The sequence below is a fragment of the Xenopus laevis genome, chromosome 2L, assembly GCF_017654675.1.
Source record: "Xenopus laevis strain J_2021 chromosome 2L, Xenopus_laevis_v10.1, whole genome shotgun sequence".
NCBI lineage: Eukaryota > Metazoa > Chordata > Amphibia > Anura > Pipidae > Xenopus > Xenopus laevis.
In genome coordinates this window covers 26,074,154-26,086,506 of record NC_054373.1, presented here as the reverse complement: position 1 = coordinate 26,086,506, position 12,353 = coordinate 26,074,154, and positions in this window count along the sequence as shown.

Genomic DNA, 12,353 nt, shown 5'->3' with positions numbered 1-12,353 from the left:
TATGAATCAAAAACATTTTAGGACTCAAAAATGGATCTCTGTACAATTTAGCATTGGTCTCTGTGATCCTCCCAAATATAGCAAAATCCCTTACTGAAATAGACATTGCTATCTAAGCTTTTTTTAAATGAGATATACCGGAGAAAGTGCACAAACAAATCTTCAGGTAGAAATGATTGTGTTTGCAAAGCACAAACTATAGTATGTTACAGGTATGAGACCCATAATTCAGAATGTTCGGAACCTGGGGTTTTCAAGATAAGGGGTTGAAATCTTAAATCTACTAAAATAATTTAAACGTGAATTAAACCCAATGGGAATGTTTTAATTACAGTAAGGATTAATTATATCTTAGTTAGTACAAGGTACTATTTTATTATTACAGAGAAAAATGCAATCATTTTTAAAAGTGTGACTTTTTAAATATAAATGGAGTCTATGGGAGATGGCCTTCAATCTTAATTTGGAGCTTTTTGGATATCGGGTTTCCAGATAATGGAACACAATTGTATTGTGATTATATTCCTTCTAATGTGATTGAATGATTGTTGCAAAAAGCAAAATTACATTGGGGCAACAAAGACTCATAAGCATATTTTAGTTTCTTAAAGTCAGTAAGGTCAGAGCATAAATTGTTTTGCACTAAAAACACAAAACACAGAATAGAAACATTTGTGATTTAAAATGTTATTAAACCATTATTGTTCTTTATTTATTCTCTTAAGAAGTAAATATAGTGTTAAGGACCACCTTTTGTAGCTTAATTCAGAAGTGAGGAAGGCATTTAAAAATATAAGTCAGGGGGAAAAAAGCTGCTTTTAATGAATGTAAACAATATGACAAATGCAATCAGGAAGGCAAAGATAGAAAATGAGGAACTGGTTGTGGCAGAAGCTAAGACTAACCACAAAAAGTTTTTTTTTTTTTTTTGAAGTTTATAAATATAAAAAAGATGGAGGTTGAGAGTGTGGATGTATATTGAAGCCTTTGGCCTTTTTTTTAAGGTGCGAGTTTATCAGGATTCTTTTCTATCAGATATTGAGCCTCACTGTATTTCTTGTTCAATAGCAGTTCCTGAACAATAAGCAGCATTGAGTTAAGCAAAACCAACTCTAGGACCTTACTGAAGGATGCAATGGAAAGACTTTCTGCGATTTAGAGAATAAATAACCATACTTTACTTGATAAATGTACTAGGTTTACTCCCCCCCCCCCTGATAAAGGGTCAGGAGGAGCCAGAAATGTTGCAGTGCAGACCCCTATAATCTGCCCTTTCATGTGAATAAAGCCAGTTGCAATTACATTTATAGCATTGCTGTTCAACATCGGTTCTTCCAAATGATGCAACTAATACATATTCCTACTGTTTCAGAATTCTGGTGAACCTTTGTACTTGTTGAATTGTCAAGGTGGAGTTGTTTTAGCAACTTTTTTTAAATATAGTAAATAACTATTGAAGGAATTCACTATTTTTAGCATTGGGCAAATGCTCACTCTTGAGCCAACATGGAGAGGGAAGACATTGCAATACTTGTACACAATCAATAAATTTCACTTTGATTTAATCTATGGTTCCATCCATAGTCTATACCCTGGGCCAGTAGGAAAATCCTCTACAGGGAAGAGAGAACACATGCAAAACAAACATATACAGCATTTTATGTATCTGATGCACATAAAGCACCAACACACCATTCAACGAAGTGACAAAAGCTGTCACTATATGCCATATTCTTTAGGAAATCCTTAGGAATACATAATTAACACATGGAAGAATTATATTCCATGCTTTGACTTGCTGAATACTCAGTACTGGGTTCATGTTCATTATCTGATATAATATATATATATATATATATATATATTATATATGTATATTATATATGTATCACCAAATCCAAGTAAACATGAAACATTGACTTTGACAGCCAGCCATAGAAAGATGTTATAGGTCTTAAATTAAAATATTTGACACATGTAGGCATACTTCTTTCCTACATGTAGGCAAATATTCCTACTGAAAGAGGTGTGTCTGGAATCTTGTGCATAAGATGAAGTTATAATGTCTGCTCCATTCTTCAAAGAAAAATAAAAAGTATGGTACGTATTAAGAACCTGCTTTGTCACTAATTGATGGGTTTCTTGTCTCCTGATGAAGAGGATTCTCTAGAAGTGCCCTGACTGCTGCCCAGGAGATGTTAAATATGTGATGAACAAAGACATGCAGAATGCATATTCTTCGATGGGTTAATATGGTATCTAAGCTCTAGAATATTATGGACCGAAAAGGGTCGTTATGTTTGTTTAAGCTAATTTTTGAAGAATATTAATTGAGTATTTAAATACGGTCTTTTGTCCTAATATTTCCTTTGGAGATTAGACTTTCTAATGGGAAAATTGATTTATGCAGTTCCTAAGGTTATTAAAAGAGAAAATGAGAGCCCATTATAAGAGTTGTATTAACCTTACGAACACATATAAACTGCCTTTTCTCTGGAACCGCTCTCGTCCCTGCAAGAAGCCATTGCAGAAAGCAATATTACCTGAAGCTTGCAGCGCCTAGTATAAATTTACTTACATTCTGGCACTTGAGGTCGCTTTAACCTACAGAAACAAAAATGGCAAAACCACCTTTAATCATTGAGTTGCTTGCATATATTGGTGGGCAGTGTGAGTCCAAACCCTGGAAAAGAAAAATATAAGAAAGCCGCAAGACTTTGGAGTCGCTCAAGTTGGGTCACTGCGACCTTGCTTTCAGTAAAAATTGAGATTATTTTAAGGGCTTTCCACACAAAGAATTTATGGCTGCGGCTATTCAGATATTCCTTGTTATCGCTGCTTTATTTATAAAAAGAACACTTTTCTTTTTCTTTTTTTTAAAGAATAAAACAAATTTTAATTATAAGTATGTTATTAATGTATATATATATATATATATATATATATATATATATATATATATATATATATATATATATATATATATATATATATAGTGTTTATTGCCTTAGCTTTGTTTGTCAAGAATAATATACAATATTTGGATCCTTAATCAATTTTTTTGCCCCTATCTTCCATAAATCGTACTAATTAACTGACTAATCGAGCAGGCCGGCCTCCAAAAGCGGCAATGCAAAACATAAGGGATTAGTAAAACGTTGTATTTCCACGACTGGAATAGAAATGTAACTCTGAAATTTTCTCTGAAAAAATGCCAGTGAAACAATAAGGGGCAGTTTCACTAACAAGCGAATTTTCACCAGTGTCAGCTTCGCACCCATCGCACCACTTCGACAGGTGCGAAAGCGCTACGAATATGCTAATTGACTACTTGTCGAATGCTGGCGACTTTTCGCTATCGTTACTTCAGCTGTGCAAGCATTTCATTGTGAAGATGAGCTAGCGTTCATTTGTGCCTAGTGAAACTTCGCTGGTGATCTCGCTTAGGTCAATTTGCATAGGGCAGGAAATTTAAAGTCGTACGGAGGTCTTTATTATAAATGTTGCTGCAAATGGTTTAAGGTTTGAAGATGTAGCTGCTTTACAGCACTTTGCCTGGTCTGAGTTGGCGAAGTCAACTTAGGCGAATGAGGTAACGTTCAGTAAAATCCGCATTTTAGTTAATTTGCTGAGTAACGTCTGTTCGCCGGAATGAAAAGTCGCCTGGCGATAGAGTGCGAATGACTGCTAGCTATCGTCTGTTTTGCCTGCACCTGTAAGTAAATTGGCAATGTCCCTGCGGGTGCTCACGCTAGAGAATTGTCGCTAGCGTTAGCCACTTCACTCCTTAGTAAATCTGCCCCTACGTCTTCGGCTGTCGTGTCCTGCCATTTTTATTCTTTTGCTCAAACTGTTTGGGGTTTTTTTTAGTATCGAGATTTTGTTTCTAAGCTGTTTTAGGGTTTTTGTGTCATAGGGTTAAGTTTAAGAAAAATTAGTTAGAGGGTATTAATTCAATAAAATGCATAAATAAATACAGTAAGCAATAACATAAAGGAAATCGTGCATTATATAATTCCTGATGTGATACCTATTTAAATGCAAGGCACATACCGCTATCAGCTAAAAGCCATCAAATTGTACATCATGTACTAAACCCGTGCCATTATATTTATTATTATTTTTAATGGTAATAAATAACCTGCTGCCCTCTTAATTCATTCCACCTATGCCCTCATGAGATCAGAGTACAAAAGATCAAGCTCTTTTCCTATGTGAGCACCCACACCATGCTATTAGTCTACTGTATCTATTTAACAGCGCCGTTAGAGGGGAAAAAAAGAGTCTGAAAATATTATAATTGTAACTTCTGGACACAACATTAACCTTTGCCCTGTGCATTTCATTACAAACCTCCCCGGAATCAATGTTCAGATGTACAATGGACACCATACAATTAAGGTCATAAATCTGCATAAACTCAATAAAGCTTCTTATTGCATCATTATTGAGTTTGGAGACTGCATCAAGCTCAAGTAAACTCGCCGCAGTTCGAGACGCATGTAAATGGAGAGGCATGCTATAATTATTCAAAATGCTTGTTAAATACCTCCAAACATGTCACATGAAATAATCACCGTGTACTCCAGTGCAATTACTGGAAAAACATCAAGAGGGCAGATCTTTTGCAAATTAAAAATGACATTTGCTTCATGACCCTGGTACAATATGCAATACGCAGTCGAAATAAATAGACATAAGCATCAGCTTAATATTCCTTGGAAGACTAAATACCCAAGAGTGATCCTTATATGTGATTAACTGAACATGACTGTGCTTAACAATTCAAATTCGTTCTGAGCAAGTATTTATAGACATATTAAACAATAATATGTATTGTTTCAATTAGTTTCTGTAAAAATTTGAATTTTTAATGAATTGTTGTGATTTTTAGATCTGTTATCCAGAAACCCGTCATCCAGAAAGCTCAGAAATTATGGGAAGGCCATGTCCCATAGACTTATTTTCTTTTTCTCTGTTATAATATAACAGTACCCAACTAAGATTTTAATAATCCATATTGGAGAATCCTATTGGGTTTAATTAATGTTTAAATAACTTCTTTAGTAGGTATGGATTCTCAAATTACAAAATGATCCCTTGTGTGCTTGAAGATTTAAAAGACTGTCGGGGGAATGTAATAAAAGTCGCAAAGGGCAAAACAATTTGCACAAATAATAATAAAAATTAGCATTTTCACAATGTAATACTCTTCCTTAAACTGTTATTTTTCATTGCACAATACGAAATTTAATTGCGCATTGCCCACTTTTAAGAAGTGCTTGAAGGTGTCTTAGGGACAGATTTATCAAGGGTCGAAGTGAATTCGAGGGAATTTTCGAAAAAAATTTTTCGAAATTCAAAGTAATTTTTTGGGTACTTTGACCATCGAATAGGATACGACTTCGATTCAAAGTAAAATAGTTAGAATATTCGACCATTCGATAATCAAAGTACTGTCTCTTTAAAATAAACTTCGACTTCAATATTTCGCCAATTTAAACCTGCCGAAGTGCTATGTTAGCCTATGGGGAACTTCTAGAGCATTTTTCTACGTTTTTGGAAGTCAAAGAAAAATCGTTCGATCGATCGATGAAATGCTTCGAATCATTCGTTTCGAAGGATTTCATCGTTCGATCGAACGATTTTACTTTGACCGCAAATGGCCAAATTCAATGTAAAAAAACTTCGACTTCGATATTCGAAGTCGAAGTATTTAAATTTGATGGTCGAATTTCTAAGCTTTTTCTACTTCGAAATTCGACCCTTGATAAATAGTTAGAGAGGCCCTTGTGGCCTCCGGTTAGTACAGACATGGATTTGTGGTGGATTTCCACGTTTTGCTGCCATCAAATAAATTCGCTAAACTGCGGCGAAAATTTGCTGGTGAAAAATCCACCAGGACAAAATTATTTTGACGCCCATTGACTTAAATTTTTTGCCGTTTTGTGAGTTTTTGGGTGAAGCAAAATGCCACAGATTTGCCCATCACTAGAGCCTTCTATTATCCTCATATTTTACAACACGAGGTACTTCATTTATTATAATGCATTTCACTGAGCACCAATTAACTGATGCCATTACATTTATAATGATATAATTAATAGGATATTCATGACTCTAGTGCAGGAGTGCCCATACTTTACTAATGAGAGGTCTTAGTGATGTCGTCCCTTTATGATCTACATCCATTAAAGGAGAATTTGACCCTAAAGTAAAAAAAAAACCTTAACCCCCTACCCTACATAGACCCCCCTCCCTCCTCCCCCCCCAGCCTAGCTGCTACCCCGGGCAAATGTCCCTAACTCTTTACTTACCCCTCGGTGCAGATTCTGTCCAGTGGAGTTTGCGGCAGCCATCTTCTACTCTTCTGTAATATTCGGGAAGTAAGTGCCATATCGGTGCATGCGCAGTTGGAGCATTTTCCTGATTTGCGGCAACTGTGCGTGCGCCAAAAGTGATGAAAAATTGCCGAAGTGAAATTTGCTCTTAAAGTACCAGGAGCAGCATTTTTGCCGCCCCTGGTACCTAGTGGGGCGCTGCCGCCTGAGGCGACAGCCTCAACTCGCCTGATAGGCGAAGCACCCCTGAGTGATGGTCTCATTCCGAAGATTAGCGTAGAGCTAACAGAATCTGCACCGAGGGATAAATTAGGGGCATTTACCCGGCGGGGTAGCAGCTACAGTAGGCTGGGGGTTAGAGGAGAGAGGGGGGTCTATGTAGGGTAGGGGGGTAGGGTTTTTTTTACTTTAGGGTTGAATTCTCCTTTAAAACATTGTTAGCATTCTTTTTCATGGAAAATATTACTTAAATGTTGATTTATGGAAAAATGTATATTGCTATATTTAACAAACCACTATTTCTTATGTAACTATAATATAATAAATATCTGAATGAAAAGTATGAAACAGGAGGGTGATTTAGACAAGCTGTTTGTTGACATTGTCTTGAGATCTACTGATCCCCAGATAAAGGTCTACTGGTAGATCCTGATCTACCTTTTGGGCACCCCTGCTCTAGTGTAAATTATATCCTTATAAACGGTGCTTAGTGATGTCATCGGTTATAATCGGAGCTTAGTGATGTCATTTCTGTCACATGACTCACTGAAACGTGTATTACAATAAATAAAGTACACTTGTTGCAAAATATGAGGATATTAGAAGTTCCATGACCTGTATTAAAGCACTTGACCTTCTGCCTCATACTTTTATATGGTCATGGAACTCCTCTGTAACATAATATCCTTATATTTTACAAGAGGGGGTCATTTATTCACTATATATAATTTTATCTATTACTGGTATGGGATCCTAGAAAACTCTAAATTATGGAAAGGTCGTCTCCCAAAGACTTAATTTTAAGCAAATAATTACAAATTTTAAAAATATTTCCTTTTACTCTGTAATAATAAAACATTACCTTGTACGTGATCCCAACTAAGTTATAATTAAGAAGAATCCTGTTGGGTTTAATTCATGTTTAAATTGTTTTAATTTAATTTTTTTTTTTAGTAGACTGAAGGTATGAATTCTCAAATTAGAAAAAAAAGATTCCTTATGCAGAATACCCAAGGTCCTAAACATTCTGGATAACAGCTTGCATATCTATATAATGAAAATCATTGTATGCATGTCTAATACATGTGGTTGGATCCCTCAAACCCGGAGAAACCTAAACAGTTCTAAAGCCTGCCCGGTTATGACCGATAGTAATTTCCCTTGAGCAGAACCATTAACTCAGTGCTGGCAGTAATGGTCTTATCTGTCTTCTCTGGAGGATCAGTGACACTTACTGGGTTAAATACAGTAGCTGTTCTGCAGAAGTCAGGCTACAATGATATGATCACGCAGTCTGCCTGGCTTTGGCATATTCAGGTGCCACCAGGCTCATGTACAATATTATATATATAATACAATATTATATATAATAAATCTATCCTATCACGTTGTGGAATGTCTCATACTACAGCAAACCTTGGGGTGGTTCTTCTGCTGCTTTACTTAATTATGATCATACTTCCAGTGACATCCAAAGACCAAATGGTCACTTGGATTTACCTTCTGCTTGTTTCTTGTACAATTATTAACCAGCTGAAACAAGGCGGAAATTGCAAAGAGTAACACCATTATAATATATTAGAAGAGCCCTCTAAAAGATACAGAACTTTACATTCACATAGGCAACCTACCTGTAGCAGGGATAATGGCAGAGTGGAAGCACAAAGTAATGTGATGTGATAAAAGTTGTCGTATTTAATATAGGTATGGGACCTGTTATTCAGAATGTTCAGAACATGGGGATAAGTGATCTTTCTGAAATCTGGATCTTCATACGTTAAGGGGTAGATTTATCATGGGTCGAAATGAAAATTTGAATTTTTAAATTGGAATTTTGAGTTTATTTAAGTGTAATTCGATGAGGGAATAGTCCAAATTTGATTTGAGTTAAAAAAAAAAATATACTGTACTGTCCCTTTAAGAATTCAAATGTGACTATTCGTCATCTTAAACCTGCTGAATTAGGTTTTTTAGCCTATGAGGGACCTCCTACAGTCAATTTGGAGTCGTTGGATGGACTTTTAAAAAAAAAAAAAATTTTTTTAAATTTTTATAACATTTTTTTTTGGTGGAAAAACTTTTCTGTTCACCCGAATTTAAAAAATTCTAATTTTTTAATACATTTCGATTTGGTCATTATTTTTTTCAAATTCCGAGCTCCATCAAGGATTAATTATATCTTAGTTTAGGTCAAGTACAGGCTACTGTTTTCTTACTACAGAGAAAAAAAACATAGTTTTTAAACCTTTTAATTATTTGAATAAAATGGAGTCTGTAATTCAGAGCTTTGTACGGATCCTAAACCTGTATAGGTAAATAAAGATTTCATGGACATAATCATAGATTTGGTTTAGTTATTTATTCACAGGTATCTCTCTATAGCTTTTCTTTGCCGTTTTATATTGATTCTTTAGGGCTCATTTACTAATATTTAGGTGCAAACATTGTTCCCACCATGTTTTTTGCACCTCCCCTTGTGTAACTTGCTTTTATTCTTTTATGTTGTCCTTGCATTAGACCTGTGCATTTATCCGAACTTGCCGTTAATGATGACATTGACTTTCTGGCCATAAAATAATGTATTTAGATGTTTTAGAGTAAAAGATATCACTAGGCATTGATTTTGAAGAGATCTGATACACGTTGAGAGTCTTTTCCCTTAAAGATCAAATTTGGTCAGGAAGTTCCTTTGGTCATCATCGTCCTATTTTGGTCAGTATCAATTGACAGTAGAGCTCATCACCTATTCTAGTCTTGTTCAATAAAGGCTGCTTGTAGGAGGCAAGACATGTACTCGCAACATGATTGGGTAGTACATATGCATGGTTTAGATAATGTTATAGATTGTGTGCTCTTCAGTGTTAATAGGAAATGTAAATTGCATTTAAACTCTTTACTTATTAGATTAAAATTCTATCATCTGTTCTAGAAGATGTTGTGAAACCTAAGTACAAGGTCAAAAAGTTAGCTCCTTTACATTATTGACATCCTTCAGCACATTGAATTTCTCCAGATTGGACATAGGTCCTGCCCTTTGGCTTTACTGGCCCATGCTAAGATGACAGGTACTAAAGCTATTTGGTTAATTTGTTGTTAGTAACTAAAGAATACAAAAATGTTCTGTCCTCATTAAAACACATGCCTAGCTAGTATTTTTAGACATGGAAGACCGTGCAGTTCAGCAGCCCCACTGTTCAGCTCTTGAGCTTCATCTTTCATCAAGTTTAGGAACATGGCACTGACATCTGAACTTACAGGAACTATTTGCCCACAGGTAACATACAAAAATAATACAGAGAAAAGATTTCCTATCGTCTTGGCTGGGGCACATTCCTCTGGAAATGTTTCAAAAATAGTTCTGAGCCATGATCATTGCATTTCCTTAAACATTATAACTGTAATACATGTAGTAGTTTGAGGAGAAAGAGATAGTCGGGATTATATACATTTATTACTCTTGGTGATGATGAGGTTCACCAGGAGGACTCAATATGTAGGGTCAGGATAGTGGAAAATGTTCATGTCGTAGGATCTTGTACACTGGGGTTTGCAACAAAGACATCTTGAAAAAATTTAAGGGGCAGATTTATCAAAGGTCGAGGTGAATTTTCAAATGAAAAAAATTCAAATTTGTAGCTATTTTTGTGTACTTCGACTAGGGAATAGTCCAAATTTGATTCAAATTTGAAAACAATTAGAAAATTCAAATATCGAAATGTATCATATACTGTCTCTTTAAATATTCGACTTCGACCATTTCCCATCTAAAACCAGCTGAATTGCTGTTTTAGCCTACGGGGGACCTCCTAGAACCCATTTTGGAGTCAATTGGTGGACTTTGAAAAATCAAAGTTTTTTTTGGGAAAAACTTCAAATCGAATGCGCTATTTCTTCGATTTGAACGATTCGAATTCGTTTGAATATGGACCTATTCGATCGAAAACTGACCTATTCGACCAAAAAAAACTTCAACTTAATTTCGGTTGGTCTTTTTGAATTCAAATTTTGAAGTTTTTCAATTTGAAATTCGACCCTTGATAAATATGCCCCCAAATGTGTGACATCCGAACTCCTAGGGATCAAACAATAAATTATCTTTTTTTTAAGGACCAATAGCCATGAGAAATGTGAGTATGCAAAACCAGTAGGGATGCACCGAATCCAAGATTCGGTTCGGGATTCAGCAAGGATTGGGCCTTTTTCAGCAGGATTCGGATTCAGCCAAATCCTTCTGCCCGGGCAGACCAAATCTGAATCCTAATTTGCATATGCAAATTAGGGGCAGGGAGCAAAATCACGTGACTTTTTGTCACAAAACAAAGAAGTAAAAAATGTTTCCCTGTCCCATTCCTAATTTGCATATGCAAATTAGGATATGGTTCGGCGTTCAGCCAAATCCTTCGCGAAGGGTTTGGGGGTTCAAAAATATCCAAATATAGTGGATTCAGTGCAACCCTAATTTTCAGTGAGGTCCTAAGAGAAAGAGCCCTGTCTTGTGGTGGAGTTGGCCAGGGGAGGCCCATATAGCTTTGCATAAAAATGTTTTTGAAGGATGGACATTTAGGGGGTTATTAATCAAAATCCAAATATTTCAAAATAAAAACGACCAAAATAGAATCTACAATTTGACCTTATTTATTATTTGAAAATCCCAATTTAATCGGATTGGTGAAAAACTCAATAAAATCAAGCGATAACTGAATAGTATGATTTTTGATGAGCTTTTTTTTTTTTTTGGGGGGCTAATTCCAGCACAGACCACAGAAACTTCCAAATAGGATAGGGAACTCTCCCGTTGAGTTACTGTATATACAACATCGGCAGGTCTGGGATGGCTGATTTTCAGATTCAGACTTTTTGCAGCATCGGAATTTAATAAATCCTGAAAAATTTGGGTTTTAGGGAAAAAAAACCCTGCATAATTTGAGTTTTGCACCAAAAAGCCTGACCAGACTTTAGTAAATAACCCCCTGTAAATATTTTCCAGAATCCTACAATATTAGTGAATTACAGATGTGATATGTGCACATCTGGTGTTTAAAGAACTGTGGCCCATCCAACTCGTTGCCTGTAGCCAACTATTCCTTCAGTTTGCTCAATCCTTCGGGGCCATCCTCATTTTGTGATGTTGCATGTGAATCATATTTCCAGCCTGATCTAATTTTAAACCGGAAAGTTTTTGCCTTCGCAAATCAGGTCATGAAAATCTCATGGAAGTGTTTACTGTATAGTCAAATAATCAAAATATATATTTATAAGAGTACTGGGTCTATTATCTGTATACCCATTATCTAGATACAAACATCTAAGAATTACAGGAATGCAAACATTTCTTATTTTCCTATGTCTTCTCAGTAATATCTCCTGCAGGATTACTAGGCACTTACAGGTTTAATCACTTGTTCTGCAGAAGGCAAACTGCAATAAGTGTAAGCTGAGCCATACAGCCTGCTTTACGTCGGAACTGTATAAGTAGCCTCAAGGTACTTGCACCAAGTTGATAATGTCTAAGCAGCAAGCAGACCAATCCTGTAAGATATCAGGGATGTACAGAATTTTTGGATTCAGCAAAATAATGAATCTTCCACAAAAGATTTGGGTAAATCCCAAACCAAATCTAAAATCTCATTTGCATATTCAGATTTCTGTAATAACGCATGAATTTAAGGGTTCAGAATTGGTTTGGTTGAGCAGTTAGGATTCAGTTAGGATTCATTCAAACCCAAATATTTAAAAAAAATGCTAAGATTCAGCCAACTCCGCAAAAAATCTTGGATTCAGTGCATCTTTTTC